At 48.5% G+C, this 17,018-nt stretch overlaps 1 long non-coding RNA gene across 3 annotated transcripts in view; it reads right to left on the minus strand.

The window, feature by feature from the left end:
• LOC126993967 (uncharacterized) overlaps window positions 1-4,605 on the minus strand; it is a 58,252-nt gene extending 53,647 nt beyond the window's left edge. The window contains exon 1 of one of the 3 annotated variants that reach the window (XR_007748605.1): window positions 4,489-4,605. This is a non-coding gene — a long non-coding RNA (uncharacterized LOC126993967). Of the gene's footprint in view, window positions 1-3,574; window positions 3,690-4,488 lie in introns of those variants that run through there. The other 2 variants (XR_007748606.1, XR_007748607.1) reach the window with 2 other exon arrangements.
• Between the last annotated feature and the right edge of the window lie 12,413 nt (window positions 4,606-17,018).

The raw sequence follows: 17,018 nt of genomic DNA on the forward strand, positions 1-17,018 counted from the left end.
GACTTGTTGTGACTATTACACAGTACATACATGCATACTTTTACAAATTTACATGATACACACATACTACATGGTCCCTATGTAAAATTATCTCCATACTACATAGTCACTATGTAAAATTATCTCCCTCCTTCTGCCCTTCCGCAAAACTCTTGACACATTAGGTTGTGTAAATTTGGAAGGAAATTAATACAAGGTGTAATTTCAGTTGATAATTAAGTAAACATGCATTAATTAATTTTCTTCAACTTTGCAAGCTCTGTACTCTGTAGTCTGTACTCTGAACTATGAGTCTGTGAATCTGTAATGCATAAAATATATCCGCCACATCCTGTTTGTGTGGGGTGCGGATGCGGATGTGGATATTTATTTTATCACAAATGCGGATGCGGATGCAGATGTTTCATTCATCTGAACTGCGGATGTGGATGCGGATGCAGATGTTTCATTCGTCTGAACTGCGGATGTGGATGCGGATGCAGATGTTTCATTCATCTGAACTGCGGATGTGGATGCGGATGCAGATGTTTCATTCATCTGAACTGCGGATGTGGATGCGGATGCAGATGTTTCATTCATCTGAACTGCGGATGTGGATGCGGATGCAGATGTTTCATTCATCTGAACTGCGGATGCGGATTTGAAAAATTATGCAGATGTTCCGCGGATGCGGATATCCGGTACATGACTAATTTGTGTTTAAAGATGAGGTTAAATCAAAGGCTGAGAAGGTGCATGAGGAGCTGGGATCAGTTGTTGACACGATTCATGCGAGCACGCTGAATCCAGTTTGGCTGAGGTGGCGAAGAGAGGCAGGAAAGTGAAGAAGAATCTCCTAGTTGTGGAAGCTTCTACCCAGGAAAAGAAGGCAACATATGTGAAGGATGAAGTCTCCCAGGCGTTGAATGGCATTGAAATAACTGATTCAAGATTCACAAATGGAGGTAATATTGTCATGAACTTTGACAATGAGAACACAAGGGAAGAGGCTGCTCAAAAATTGGAGTCTGTTGAGCAAATTAGTACAAAGAGTGTTGGAAAGATGAAACCAAAGATCATGATATGCAATGTGCACAAAGAGGAGACCAAGGAAAAAATAAAAGAGACCATCTTAGACCGCAATGAGTTCTTACGCACAAATCAGGGCGTTGAGAATAAAATTGAGCTGATCTTTAGTAAGTCTGCAGCTGGCGGCACGATGCACTACATTTTGAGGTGCGACCCAACTGTGAGAGAGAGAGCTGATTTACAAGAATCACGACAATATAAAATTAGAATGGGGAATATACACAGTGAGAGATAGATGCCATGCAATTATATATTATCATTGTCAGAGATACGTCCGCCTTGAGGCCAAAAGAACTGCTAAGAACAATGTAGAAGCCCCAAAATGTTATAAATGCGCTGGCGATCATAAATCAAAGAAGTGCACCATGGCTGAGAAGAAATGCATAAATTGTGTGAAGTACCAGAAGCCTGAAATCAACCACTTGGCGAGTGACCAGTGTTGTGTGGTTCTTCAGATTGAAATTGAAAGAATTCGTAACATGACCGATCATGGCTATTAATCACAGACTTACATACTAGACTGCGCGTCCCCCATCTCCCTGTATTGTGTTGAATGAAGCACCCCTGCGGCCGTGGGTGTGCCCAAGATCTAAATAAATTTATTAAGACCTTGGGCAGGACGGACAGCGCGGCGATACTACACGCATTTCCTCTTTGATTTAACTGTTTCTCCATTCCTTTCACAAGCCTATGATTGATAACGCTTATAGACAGCCTTCTCATCTCTGTGAGGCGAGAGAAACCTGACGTCACAGTAAAGGAGCTATTACACTGGGCAAATTTTCCGTGGATCTTCAGTCAAACCACGATTTCCGCTGGCGTGGTTCTCATTTCCGTGGTTTTCTGACGTGTCCACGATCTTTCAAAGCTACGGTAGATTTCACCAAAGGACGACGGTATTACTCACCATCATCATCAGTAGCAATAACAAGAAACAAATGAGAACCACGCTAGCGGAAATCGTGGTTTGACTGAAGATCCACGGAAAATTTGCCAAGTGTAATAGCCCCTTAAGCGAACTGACATCCTTGAGGCGTGTGTGAGAGCGAAAACAACTTGCAGTGAACAGCAGTAGAACCATATGGCGGGACACAGCCTGACGACACTATATACAGATGTTTGTTCTCTGTTCTAAAGGTTTCCTCGTTACTTTCGCGTGTTGTAAGTGACTGATAATGTGGATAGACACCCAAAAAGACCCCCGTGCTCTCCCTTCCCTGAGTAAGGCGAGATGCGAGGCGTGAAAAAAGTTGGAAAGTTTCGTTTAGTCGGCGCAACATCTGTGGTCATATGCCGGAGAGAGACAGAAGGGGAAGGAATTATAGGAGAAGGGAACAGATCCCAGGAGACGGGACACAAACCCCGATTAATATCTGGTACCCATTCACTGCTGGGTGGACAGAGGCGCAGGGTATCGGAAAAGCCGCCCAAATTTTTCCACCCCTCCCGGGAATCGAACCCGGGCTCTCTCGGTTGTGAGCCGAGTGTGCTAACCACTGCACTACGAAGTCCCAAACGACGGGCGGAAAGCAGAACGTTATATTTATTCATTTTAAGGCAGAGGAGACAATCCAAATGTAGAACGAAAATAATATTTCCGCCAAAATACCGACTCTGAAGAAGATACGAATACTTGAACACTTGACAACCTTCCACACAAAAGCAGCTTCCATACAAACCTACCTCCAAACATCTCTCCCAAACCCGTCAAACCCAGAACGGTAAGTAGGCGGCGGGGGTAGGCGGTGGCTGAGTGGTAGCGTGCTGGGCCCACATTCACCGCGTGATGGACGACGCGGGTTCGAATCCCCACGCTACCACCTCGGATTTTTCAGTCACCGTCGATTGGCTTAAAACTACCCACATGCTGTCCTGAAGACCACCCATCAACCCGGATTCTAGAGGAAACCGTCCAAGTGAATCACGAAGGAGTTCCGGGAGGCAGCATGAGCCAAGAGAAGATGGAGCCACTATAAACACTTGCCTGCGCCATGACGGGCTGGTGCCAACTACCCTCCAGGCCCCTCAAGAGAGCCTACCGGCGCTATAGGCGTACACGTAAAAAAAAAAAAGAGGTGATACAAATACCTGAATACCCAACAGCCTTCCACGCACTTAACTATACCTCAAGGCCACGCACTGTCCATATTCCGAAACCTAGGCACACACCTTTGACAAGGCGTTTGTAGAAGTTGTGGGGAGCATTTCCAGGGGCATTAGTTTTATGACCTTGGTGGTAGTGATGACTTTTTTGATTAGGCCTCGATTGACCTCCTTTTCGGCCTTTGGAAATAACTGATGCGAGAAGCGAAAGCGTTTGAGGATAGGCCTACTGGCTCTATACATACGGCACCGAGGCATCACTACAGTCAACAAATTACCTTCCCAACAAAAATAACTCCAAACACCTATCCCAAACCTGTCCAAACTATAACGGAAGTACATAAAGGAAGCGATATAAATACCATAACACCCGACAGCCTTTCACGCACTCAACTACCGTCACCTCGTTCAGAATGGCGTCGCGTAGTTTTTCAGGTTTCTGCCCTCCGTGGCCCTCTCGTCAGCCTGGGAGCCGATCATCCAAGTTGCTATGTTTTTACTTTACTGTGGTTCTCGTGGGTAAGAATTTTGATATCGCGGTGGGGGTACAACAGGCAGGCCTCAGGTGACCACAGCGACGCCAGAGAGATGGTTGACAAATGATCACTTTCTTCCTTGTTAGATCGTTCAAGTTCCTACGTTTTTATTTCATTGTGGTTCTCGTGGGTAAGAATTTTGATATCTCAGTGTTTTTAGCATTCTGATGCCTAAGATTCCCCAGCCCAGCCTCATTAAACTGTAAAAACGTAAACACACTATTCAACAATCACGGTACAAATCGGTATTACACGTCAACTTTGCCAACATGACTAACTAATGCTGAGGTAGTTAGATCATTAGGAAGTTAGTTAGATTAGGAAACCCGCGGAACTCATGGGCGAGTCCTGTTGGTGAGTGATAGGTACAACTCACGAGTCACCACCAGCGTCACGTCCCAAGGCTGTGCGATAGTTAGCTTAATCAAGTACTACACAAGATGCATTTACCCTGGCTGTCACAACTTGTTACGATGCACATTAAGCTTCGGTTCTATAGGCTTCCACATATTATCCAACATGACTGAATTACACACACACACACACACACACACACTGGCTGGATGAATGTAGATATGGAGACGGGACTATTAGAGGTTAGCTCGGGCCCTGAAGACTACAAATAGGTAAATACAAATAGGTAAGTACAAATAGGTAAATACAAATAGGTAAATACACACACACACACACACACACACACACACACACACACACACACACACACACACACACACACACACACGCTAAAAAATATGTATACGAGGCCCTCCAGATAACTTACATTGGTATACGTGGTGCCGGTAACGCCCAGGTAACACCCAGTCACCAACTCCTGCAAGTCTTGAGTAAGCGATCCACTCTGCTGCAACACATCCCTCCTCTCCCTGACCTGCTGAACAACTGGCACCAAAAACAGGGTATGAAAGGAACCTCTGGCAACTTAGTAGGCTTGAGTTGACCACAGCGCCGTCAGAGGGAGATAGTTAACAAAATTATGACTTTCCACCTTGTTAGATCATCCAAGTTGCTGTGTTTTTACTTCATTGTGGTTCTCGTGGGTAAGAATTTTGATTTCTCAGTGTTTTTAGCATTCTGATGCCTAAAAGGGCTATTACGCTGGGCAAATTTTTCGTGGATCCTCAGTCAAACCACGATTTCCGCTGGCGTGGTTTTCATTTGTTTCTTGTTATTGCTGCTGCTGATGATGGTGAATAATACCTTCGTCCTTCGTTGAAAACTACTGTAGCTTTGGAATATCGTGGACACGTCAGAAAACCACGGAAATATGAGAACCATGCCAGCGGAGATGGTGGTTTGATTGAAGATCCACGGAAAATTTGCCCAGTGTAATAGCCCCTTAAGTTTCCCCAACCCAGCCTCATTGAGCTGTTAACTTGGCAATGAGAAAACGATCGTCGGTCTTCCCAGCACGACTGCCAATTTAACTTCATTTTTCCTTATATTGTATTATGCGTTTCATAAAGAAATACAGATAATTAGAATGTGCACTATAGTTTCCCTGCACATAAACCCTTAGTTCAAATTCCACAAAACTTGAAGCACCTTAGAATTGGAAGCAAACACGATCCGAAGCAGAGAGTGAGCAGTTCTCATCTCTCATGGGAAAGAAAAAATAGTGTCTGTTTATCTGATCTACATCGCTACTGCCATTGACGATGTACCGATGGAAAAGAGAGGCTAATGCTATTTGTTGCAATGAAAAAAAAGTGCCCTTGTCTACATAATCTACACCACTCCTGCCACTGACAATATACCGATGGAAAACAAAAGGAGAATGCATTTTCTTGTAAAACATATTTATTTTGACGGACATAACATGACATGTACACGTATATACACAGAGGAAAGTTGTTCGGGCGTGTGAAGGATCTGTTGCGTTCATTCTCCCGTCGAGGACGCCAGGCCGCGGGGAGCCCGACGCCCTGAGCCCCGACGCCTGCACGCCCACACGCCTCCGTCCCCCACGCCCGCACGCCCACCCCACGCCCCTTCTCCGCTGCAGGGTTGCCACTTATGAAAACTACCTCATTACACAATTCCCAAGTTCTCATTATCATTTTTTACGAGAACTTATTTACTTATCTAATATTATGACATCATGCACTTGAAATACATAACCTTCCTTGAGAATTAGCACACACTGTTTACTTTTAGGCTGTGCAGGATAAAGTAATCGAGCAGAGCAGCCGATTCAGATTAAAATACGAAACCTCACTGAGTGACTCCTTTTGAAGTTCCCAAACAGATTTCTCTTCTTCCAAAGTCAACCCAGCTCGGCACGGTAATGAAAAGTGGCAGACGGCAACCCTAGACTTCAGCGGGTGACGGACCTAATTAGGGGTTGGGGGTTAGGGGTTGCCAGCGGGGTGTGGTCCACAGGGGGGAGGGGGAGGAGGGGGTTTCACAGCCAAAAAATTTCTTTCAAACAATAAATGCTCGCTGTCACATAATAAACATCCACCTGACCCGAATGTTGTTGCTGGCTAATGGAGATGTTTGAAGTTATGACACACAATAGCAATGATAATCTCTGAAACCTAAGTAGTTATATATCTTCTTCACGACCGTAATGTATTTTAATGATATGATTTGCGCGAGAGAACCAAAGAACGGGTCGATGGAGGCCAGGCAGCGTGTATATTTCCCTTCTATGTACGGGGATGTGGCGCCCATTTTTGAACAGGTCAGGTTAGGTTAATAGGTATAGTTGGAGTCAATTTAGATAATTTTGAGTGGAAATCACAATGAGAGTTGTTGTTGTTGTATTTTCGCCAGCACGATGGCTGGCTGGGCTATGAAAGAGCCCTACAGAGGTGGTTGTCTGAAGGGGGCTATAATGAGCCCGTCAGAAGGGGGGGAAGGTGCCGACAGACCGACTCAATCGGCTAACGTCAGTCGAGCCGACCAAGTCGGTCTGTCGACGAAGACTGGCGTTCTCCTGTGACAGAGTATTTTCCAGGACACCCCGTGGTTAGTTTCGAAGCTACAGCCACCCTTGAACAGGGGAGGTTACGTTAGATTAAGTAGAAGTTACGTATGTTAGTTTTGAGTGGGAATCACAATGATAGTATTATCCAGAACACCCCGTGGTTCGTTTCGCAGCTACAGCTCAGCGTCTTGACTCAGGGAACACATACCCGTGGAGAGATTGGGAATATGCGGCCGGCAACCATCACCCAAGAAGGAAAACAAGACGAAAAAAGCTAAATTCGTTGACCCATAGCATCAGAGAAACAATAGAATACAACCACGAAAGTCACCGATGAGACTGACCTGACTGCAATGACATAATAAGGGATTAGTGACACATCAAACAGCTTTATTATGGTTATGTATGTACTCTTTGTTGTTTTTATTGTATTTTTTTAATCATCGCTTTAATAACTGACGACTTCCAAAAGTAAATGTTGGTTGGCTATACGACAGACAAAGCGTAAGCGTAGGATTAGGTTTTGTACATCGCTGGACGCCGGAAGCAACGACTCGTAAGCCCGTATTCTTAAACGTCTCAGTTCGCCTGTTTGAAAAGCCTCTCGTATATAGAAGTTGCTAGGCCTTTCATGGACTGTTTTGTGATGCCAGGGATAGTTTGACACGACCTCTGCATCTTGACCTGAAAAACCACCCATGAAAGCTCGATTAGTCTTCTCTGCGGCCTGGGGAAATAGTCTTAATTCATGGGAGCCCGAAAAAAGCCTCTCATAAGTAGAAGTTGCTGGGCTTTTCATGGAGTGTTTTAGGTGCCAGGGATAGTTTGACACGATCTCTGCGTCTTGAACTGAAAAAAACACCCATGAAAACCAGGTTACTCTTCTCTGTGACCTTGAGAAATAGCCGTAATGGGAGTCCAAAAAAGCCTCTCGTATATAGAAGTTGTTGAGGTTTTCATGGACTGTTTTGTGGTGCCAGGGATAGTTTGACACGACCTCTGCATCTTGACCTGAAAAACCACCCATGGAAACCAGGTTACTCTTCTCTGTGGCCTTGGGAAGCAGTCGTAATGGTAGCCCGAGACGTTTAAGAATATGAGCCTTAGCGCGAAGGACAGCGAGAGAAGCAACTGTCGGAGGTCCCTCAAGTCGCTTCCTCCTCACGAGACTTCAAGTCGCCGCGATCCGACTGACATACGTTTAAGAGACTGTATTGTACATTATAGATCCGAAACCGCCTAAAAATATATATATGTCTTTCCGGAGGAGTCGGGAAGGATGGGGGATGGGCTGTATGGGTGTTTGAGGGATATGGGGATGAGGAACGAAGGGTAAGGTGTGAGGGAAGGGGCTGAGGGTCGGGTGGTCGGGTGGGGGTGAGTTTGGTTCTTGCGCCTTGCGTGTTACAACATAGCGAGTGTTGCTTGGTTTGGCGAGGACGAAGCGGCGGCGACCCAAGCCAGCAGAAGAGGAAGGTTGTTTGCCCGTGACTCAAAGACGAAGAGCTGAGGGCGCCATCTTCTCAAGCATTTCGAGAACTACACATCCACATTTGATAAGGCTTTCGTAGAGGTTGTTGTGTTAGTATTTCCATGGGTAGTGTTATGAGCCTAGTGATAGTTTGACAAGGATTTTGTAGAGGTTGTTGTGTTAGTATTTCCATGGGTAGTGTTATGAGCCTAGTGATAGTTTGACGAGGCTTCTGCACCAGGAATGTGATAAAAACACTCATGAGAAACTGTCTGATCTCCGTTGTGGTCTTTTGAAATGTTTGCTGCGAGAGCCGGTAGCGTCTGAGAATACGGGACTAAGGGCCCGTTGTACAGTTCCCCATGATGGATTAGTAAGCTCCCAAACCAATACCAGAGCCTTCGAAATTTCCTTGTATAGTGTCTAGTGTTTGTATTTAAGTTCACAAATTTGATGAAACTATACAGGAAAAGTCTTGTGTATTTAGCGTGGCATCGAAGACCTCACCATTTTGGATTGTATGGGAATCTCTTGTTTGGTTAAGGCTGTTACGAAGACACTGTGTTGGACTGTGAAACCGGCTCTAAGAATGTCTCCCCCTCCTCCTTCTCTCTCTCGATGGAATGGAAGGAAAAATGTGACGAAGCTGATTACTCCATGGCACTCTTGATAATGAGGTATTTGATATATATATATATAGATATATATATATATTGAGAGAGAGAGAGAGAGAGAGAGAGAGAGAGAGAGAGAGAGAGAGAGAGAGAGAGAGAGAGAGAGAGAGAGAGAGAGAGAGAGAGAGAGAGAGAGAGAGAGAGAGAGAGAGAGAGAGAGAGAGAGAGAGAGAGAGAGAGAGAGAGAGAGAGAGAGAGAGAGAGAGTCAGGTCCTCATGAGTAGTTTTCACATTCATGGTGCAGAAGCCTTGTCAAACAATCACCAGGCTCATAAAACTACCCGTGGAAATACTCACACAACCTCTATCGTGGGACCTTTATCGGTTTGAATCGCTTTGGTGACCCCCTAGCTCTTTCTCTTGATTATTTAGTGTTCCTAGTTTCCATTCTTTATTTCTCTTTCCTTCATTTTTTTTCAGGTTTTAGTTTTTTCCAGTCAACCCTTGCTCGCTCCAGCTCGTCATGTTACGCCTCAGCTGATGCCTCGAGGTCTGAGATGGTCACACGACGAGCAAACAACCTTCCTCTTGCTACTGGCTTCGGCGACAACACTGACGGCGCGAACACAGCGTACACACACACACACACACACACACACACACACACACACACACACACACACACACACACACACACACACACACACACACACACACACACACACACACACACACACACTCCCTCTCTCACTTATACGGTGCTAGAACGTACGGCGGCTTTCTCGTGTGTGTGTCCGTGAGTGGTGCGGTTGATATGCTCTCTCTTCGTTAGCGTACACACACACACACACACACACACACACACACACACACACACACACACACTTCCTCTCACTCACACGGTGCTATTTTTTTTTATAGTACGTACGGCGCAAGGAAGTCCGGCGCAAAAACGTACAGTCGCCTTCTCGTGTGTGTGTCCGTGAGTGGCGCGGCTGATATGCACACTTCGTTAGCCTAGAGTTCAGTTACGAGACGACCGAGTGACGAAACCGTGATATGTTTTCTCTCTTTCTCTCTCTCTCTTTCTCTCTCTCTCTCTTGGTCGACATATATTGTTCAGAAGGGAGAATAACTGATATGTTTAATCTCTCTCTGTCTCTGTCTCTTTATCTCTCGTTACAAGCTACAGTCCTGAAGAGAAAGAAACAGATGTACTTGCTCTCTTTCTCTCTCTGTTACTTTATTTCTTCACTTCTAGACACAAACTACAGCCCTGAAAAGAAAGAAACACATATGCTTACTCCCTTCCTCTCTCTGTCCCTTACTTTCTTTCCCTCTTTCTCTATCTCCCGCCACACACAGCTTGGAAGAGACAGACAGACAGGCAGACAGACACGTGCAGTACCTCGCTTACACACACATTAATGACGCGAATTAACGAACGTATTGATTAACGAACGTACCAACCGACCGCCGCCAGTATTACGTTCGTTCACCTGAGCCTCTACACTTACTGAGCTTCGTTTTGACACATAGGTGAGAATAGGTTATAGTAGTCAAATTCTTAAGCCTTTAGTCGCCCAAGCATTCTATAACAAGGCTTTCGTAGGGGGTTGTCGGGGGCCTTTCCACAGGTAGCTTTATGATCCTGGAAGTGGTAGTTTGACAACGTAAAGAAACGCTCATGGGGACGCGTTTAACATTTCTTTTTTTCAGCCTCTAGAAATGATTGATGTAAGAGAAGATTAAGTTTCTGCCTATGGCACTGGTAGGCTTTCTTGGTAGGGCCTGATGGTGTGCCCCAGCCCGTTGTGGCGCAGGCAAGTGTTTATAGTGGCACCATCTGGCTTGACTCACGCTGCCCCCGGAGCTCATTACTGATCCTCTCTTTAGAAGTTTAGAGCGGGAATCGGAGTCCGGGTTGATATGTGGTCTTGTTTATTTTTTATTTATTTTCATCAAAGGATGCGGCTCAAGGGCAACAAAAAGAGTACAAAAAAAGCCCGCTATTTGCCGCTCCCAAGGACAGCATGTGGGTAGTCTTGGGCCACTCGGCGGTGAATGAAAAATCCCAGCTTGTGGCGGCATCGGGACGCAAACCCGGGTGCTCCTGAACGCGGCGCCGGTACGCTAACCACTCAGCGACCACCTCCCCTAGAATACCGGTTATAGTTTTGCCATTATTAAGCTTCTTTATCGCGGGTGACCTCCGAGTACAGTCCCCGAAGACGTATGTTTTTTTGTTTACATCGGTGCGGACTTGCGCGGGCGACACCAAGCGGCCCTATGTAACCCCCAGTCTCTTGGCCTCCACTTGTGCCTTCAGCTTCCTCCGTCAGTGCGTGAGGAGCCTGTGCTTGGTGCGTGCTGGGCAGAGGTGTGGAGGCCTGCTGGGGTGTCAAATGCTTAGGTAATGACCATAAACACACACACATGCACATAAACTCACATGCATACACACCGTCGGTCTATTCCTGTTTCCCTTCCCTTACTTTCCTCCCTCTTCCTTTTCTTGAGATTATATTATATTATATTATATTCATTCATTCATTATTTTCCTCCATTTGTTCATATTTTACTTTTCTTCCTCCCGCAGTCCTTCATTCACTCTTTCGTTTCCTTTTTGATTTCTTTTTTCACTCCCTTTCTTTCTCTTTCCTTTCCTTCTGTAATTCATCTTTTACTCTCTTTCTGCCTTCCTCCGACGTTCATTCACTCTTTTCCTCCTTTTGTTTATCTTTCACTACCTATCTTCTTCCTTCCGTACTTAACCATATCTTTCTTTAGCTCATCTTTTCCTTTCTTCCTCTCTCCAACCTTTATTCTTTCCTTTCCTTCCTTAGTTCATCTTTTTACTTCATTTCTTCCTCTTGTAATCCTTCCTTCGCTTTTTCTTTTCCTTCTTTAATTCATCTTCCACTCCCTTCCTTCCTTCCTTCCTCTCTTCGTCCCTCGCCAAAGCACGCCATCATACAAGAAGTCACTCCACAACAAAACAAACCTCTCCACTCACTCCCCGCATCCTCTCCACACACCACTCACTCACCCACGCACACGCACGTAATCTCACTCAACTCTCCACTACTAATTCTTCGGCAGAGGAAGAGGAGGAAAGGAGGAGGAGACGGTATCGCTATCAAAAACCCTCAAAAACCTATCCTGAGGTACTCCAAATGCCAGGAAGACGAGGCTATGCAGGAGGCACCGCGTCGCGCAGCCCTTGGTCTCCTTAAGCCGTACCACACGAAGTCAGCCAAACCCTCGACCATCCTCAAGGCTAAACCAACACCGGGGTCACTTAGAAGTCGCCCAGCCACCACCAAAGCCACGCCCGCCGCCCACGCCCGCCCCCAGCCGCCCGTGGGTCCTAGAAGCGTGGAAGGGGCGGCGTTGAACTGCTGCGGGTTGGGTAAAGTGTCGATGAGCTCCGCCATGACGAAGAGGGAGAGGCGAACGTGGTGGTGGATTTTGGAGTCCCTCTTGTTGATCATCTCCACCAGTTCGTTGACGGGGTGCTCGCAGCGGTTCTGTGGGAAGAAGAAGACCGTGAGGAGGAGGAGGAGGAAGAGGAGAGAGGGAGATAGAGAAAAGGATAAAGGGGTCGAGAATGAAGAGAAAAAGGGAAAGGAAAAGAGAAAGATAAGGATGAAGAAGAAGAGGAGGAGGAGAAGAAGGAGGAGGAGGAGGAGAGGAAGGAGGAGGAGGAGAAGGAGGAGGAGGAGGAGAGAAATTGAAGAGAGAATAAGAATGAAACGAGAAGGAATAGGAAGAGAAGAGGGGAGGAAAGGGCATAGTAGTAGTAGTGTACTATAGTCTGTTCAAAGTCAGAGTTCCTCTGGCGCCTAGGCAGCATTTTTAACGACGCACCTGATTGTCTGGGCTCCCCCCTCGGTTCTCGCCCCGGTTGGCTTGCTTCCTCTCCGCCTCTCGTGGAGGCGACAGTCACTCAGACAAGTCAGACATGCTCTTGGTGGTAAATGTTTCTTATATTATTTGCCTCGGGTCACATTGTACAAGATAGGCTGGGCAATTATACTTAACACCGTTATACGAAGCAGTGATTGCAGACCATAAATATGCTTGTCACAACTCATTAAAACAAAAAGTAAACAAATGAGGACGAGTATAAGTGAAGGAACGGGTCTGAAACGTTTGTAACACTTTCACATATTTGCAGCAAATATTGAGTCAGTGCTGATACAAACCATTGCATGCTATAAAGAATCAGGAGCGTCATTACAAACGCTGCCTAGGGGCCAGAGGAACACCTACTTTGAACACTTTTTTAATGGCTCCGTGCAAGAGCAATGATGAAATGGGAAGAAGAGAAAAAAGATGAAAAGAAGGGAGAGAGGGAGGAAAGAAGCAAGTTCCCGCTTTCGTCATCGGCCGCCATCAACACAGCCGTCTCCCCCTCAACAAAACCCTCGCTTCTCTTCACCATCTCCCATTGTCCTTAGCACAACATTTCTCTCTCGATGCACCATCAGCTGTATTTTCTTTTTGTTTGGGTTAAACTGTTGGTTTGGACGCAACCATCGGTGTGGCGAGAGCCCGTCCTGGTCCGGACCTGGCGGCCCCAAGGAGAGCACCGCCTCCCTTCTGCACTTGGGGAACCCCCACCCCACGAGGCCGTGTTGCTCCTGGCCACCGAGCCACTCCTCCGCCACCACGACCACGGCGGCCCTCACCACGCCCTGGCCGTCCACGCCAGCAGCAGCAGGAGGGACTACGCCACCACCCTCCACCGCGGACTGCACGACCCACCGCGGCGATGTGTGTGTGTTCGTCCTGTCTTCATCGTCGTCTTTGTCAGACTCGCGGCTCCTCCCACCGCCATAGTCACCTGTATGTTCGTCCTGTCTTCATCGTTGTCTTTGTCCCGACTCGCGAGTCAACTGTATGTATGTCATCGTGTGAATGTGGGGCCGCTGCCCCCGCCGCCCCTGCCGACGCCCTCCCCCTTGGCAAGGACGGTGTATCATCATCATCATCATCATGTGAATGTGGGGCCGCTGCCCCCGCCGCCCCTGTCGACGCCTTGGCAAGGACGGTGTATCATCATCATCATCATGTGAATATGGGGCCGCTGCCCCCGCCGCCCCTGCCGACGCCCTCCCCCTTGGCAAGGACGGTGTATCATCATCATCATCATCATCATCATGTGAATATGGGGCCGCTGCCCCCGCCGCCCCTGCCGACGCCCTCCCCCTTGGCAAGGACGGTGTATCATCATCATCATCATGTGAATATGGGGCCGCTGCCCCCGCCGCCCCTGCCGACGCCCTCCCCCTTGGCAAGGACGGTGTATCATCATCATCATCATCATGTGAATATGGGGCCGCTGCCCCCGCCGCCCCTGCCGACGCCCTCCCCCTTGGCAAGGACGGTGCATCATCATCATCATCATCATCATGTGAATATGGGGCCGCTGCCCCCACCGCCCCTGCCGACGGCCTCCCCCTTGGCAAGGACGGTGTATCATCATCATCATCATATCATCATCATATGAATATGGGGCCGCTGCCCCCGCCGCCCCTGCCGACGCCCTCCCCCTCTGCAGCGGCGGCGTCCCCGTCATCATCTGAGCCTGTCCATGGGTGTGGGGGTCCTCCTCCCCTTCCCCCAGACCCAGGCGAGGCTCTCTCTTCCTCCGGTTACACTTTTCTCTTACTATACTAAACAGCCCTTAGCCCATTTTAATCTTCCCATAACTCTTGGTTTTCAATTATCGTTTTTTCCACAGTAACAAAACAATTAAGGTTCAGACACAGCCACAGGTACACGCAACTGTCTCTGGACGCACGCCCAAACACTGCCCTGGACGCTGCTTCCTTTACGTCCGCGTGTTGGTTGCACTTTCGAGCTTTTTATGTTGACGGACTGATAAGCTGTGCAGCAGCAGCGAAGCGGTGTTGTGGCTCTTAACTTAAAGGAGGAAATAATGGCAGCACCGCTAAAAAGGCGATCTATTAAGATTCGCCGATTGTCATTCCGAGCGAGCTCCGCCTATTAGTCACATGGACCAACCTTGTAAAGCAGAAGCGGGTGCTGGGCGCCAGGCTTGGTGTTGCAGTGTTGCACACGGAGGAATGTTATCTCGTGTTGCGTCACCCAGCACCACAAGTACAAGATAACAGACTTTCCGGAAATGTCCAGTAGTTGCCAGTAAATTATTTAACTGGAGGTGACCAAGTATCGTGAATAAGAGATTCAGTCGATCAGAAAATAAAGTAACGTTATTGAGAGTGTTATACTGAATCTGCGGGCGGAGTGATGTTGGCGTTGCAGCTTTTTCAGCGGGTGGCTGCAGGAGTTGGTGTTACTGGGGCGTGGGTAGCTGTGGAAAGCGTTACACAATACATAACCAGCTCACTGGTACTAATTTACTATTTAATATTCTGATTGCCATTACCGTCATCATCATTAGCAGCAGCATAGCAGCATACGTACAAACATTTCTGACCCGTTCTTTCACTTATGCTCGTCAATATTTCATTACTTTTTGTTTTACCGAGGTGTGACAAGCATATTTAGGATCTACAATTACTGCTTCGTGTGATGGTGTTAAGTGGAATTGTCTATCTTGTCTAAGATGTGAGATAAGGTAAATAAAAAAGAATAACATTTAACACTCCGAGAGAGGAGGCCAGCCAATCAGGTCGTGAGCCGAGAGAGGAGGCCAGCCAATCAGGTCGTGAGCCGAGAGAGGAGGCCAGCCAATCAGGTCGTGAGCCGAGAGAGGAAGCCAGCCAATCAGGTCGTGAGCCGAGAGAGGAGGCCAGCCAATCAGGTCGTGAGCCGAGAGAGGAGGCCAGCCAATCAGGTCGTGAGCCGAGAGAGGAGGCCAGCCAATCAGGTCGTGAGCCGAGAGAGGATGCCAGGTCGTGAGCCGAGAGGAGGCCAGCCAATCAGGTCGTGAGCCGAGAGGAAGCCAGCCAATCAGGTCGTGAGCCGAGAGAGGAGGCCAGCCAATCAGGTCGTGAGCCGAGAGAGGAGGCAGCCAATCAGGTCGTGAGCCGAGAGAGGAGGCCAGCCAATCAGGTCGTGAGCCGAGAGAGGAGGCCAGCCAATCAGGTCGTGAGCCGAGAGGAGGCCAGCCAATCAGGTCGTGAGCCGAGAGAGGAGGCCAGCCAATCAGGTCGTGAGCCGAGAGAGGAGGCCAGCCAATCAGGTCGTGAGCCGAGAGAGGAGGCCAGCCAATCAGGTCGTGAGCCGAGAGAGGAGGCCAGCCAATCAGGTCGTGAGCCGAGAGAGGAGGCCAGCCAATCAGGTCGTGAGCCGAGAGAGGAGGCCAGCCAATCAGGTCGTGAGCCGAGAGGAGGCCAGCCAATCAGGTCGTGAGCCGAGAGGAGCCGAGAGAGGAGGCCAGCCAATCAGGTCGTGAGCCGAGAGAGGAGGCCAGCCAATCAGGTCGTGAGCCGAGAGAGGAGGCCAGCCAATCAGGTCGTGAGCCGAGAGAGGAGGCCAGCCAATCAGGTCGTGAGCCGAGAGAGGAGGCCAGCCAATCAGGTCGTGAGCCGAGAGAGGAGGCCAGCCAATCAGGTCGTGAGCCGATAGAGGAGGCCAGTAAATCAGGTCGTGAGCCGAGAGAGGAGGCCAGCCAATCAGGTCGTGAGCCGACAGAGGAAGCCAGCCAATCAGGTCGTGAGCCGAGAGAGGAAGTCAGCCAATCAGTTCGTGAGCCGCTAGAGTAAGCCAGCCAATCAGGTCGTGAGCCGAGAGAGGAAGCCAGCCAATCAGGTCGTGAGCCGAGAGAGGAAGCCAGCCAATCAGGTCGTGAGCCGAGAGAGGAAGCCAGCCAATCAGGTCGTGAGCCGAGAGAGCACGCCAGCCAATCAGGTAGTGAGCAGAGAGGAAGCCAGCCAATCAGGTCGTGAGCCGAGAGGAAGCCAGCCAATCAGGTCGTGAGCCGAGAGAGGAAGCCAGCCAATCAGGAAGTGAGCCGAGAGGAGGCCAGCCAATCAGGTCGTGAGCCGAGAGGAGGCCAGCCAATCAGGTCGTGAGCCGAGAGAGGAGGCCAGCCAATCAGGTTGTGAGCCGAGAGAGGAAGCCAGCCAATCAGGTTGTGAGCCGAGAGAGGAAGCCAGCCAATCAGGTTGTGAGCCGAGAGAGGAAGCCAGCCAATCAGGTTGTGAGCCGAGAGAGGAAGCCAGCCAATCAGGTCGTGAGCCGAGAGAGGAAGCCAGCCAATCAGGTTGTGAGCCGAGAGAGGAAGCCAGCCAATCAGGTCGTGAGCCGAGAGAGGAAGCCAGCCAATCAGGTCGTGAGCC

The sequence above is a fragment of the Eriocheir sinensis genome, unplaced genomic scaffold, assembly GCF_024679095.1.
Source record: "Eriocheir sinensis breed Jianghai 21 unplaced genomic scaffold, ASM2467909v1 Scaffold70, whole genome shotgun sequence".
NCBI lineage: Eukaryota > Metazoa > Arthropoda > Malacostraca > Decapoda > Varunidae > Eriocheir > Eriocheir sinensis.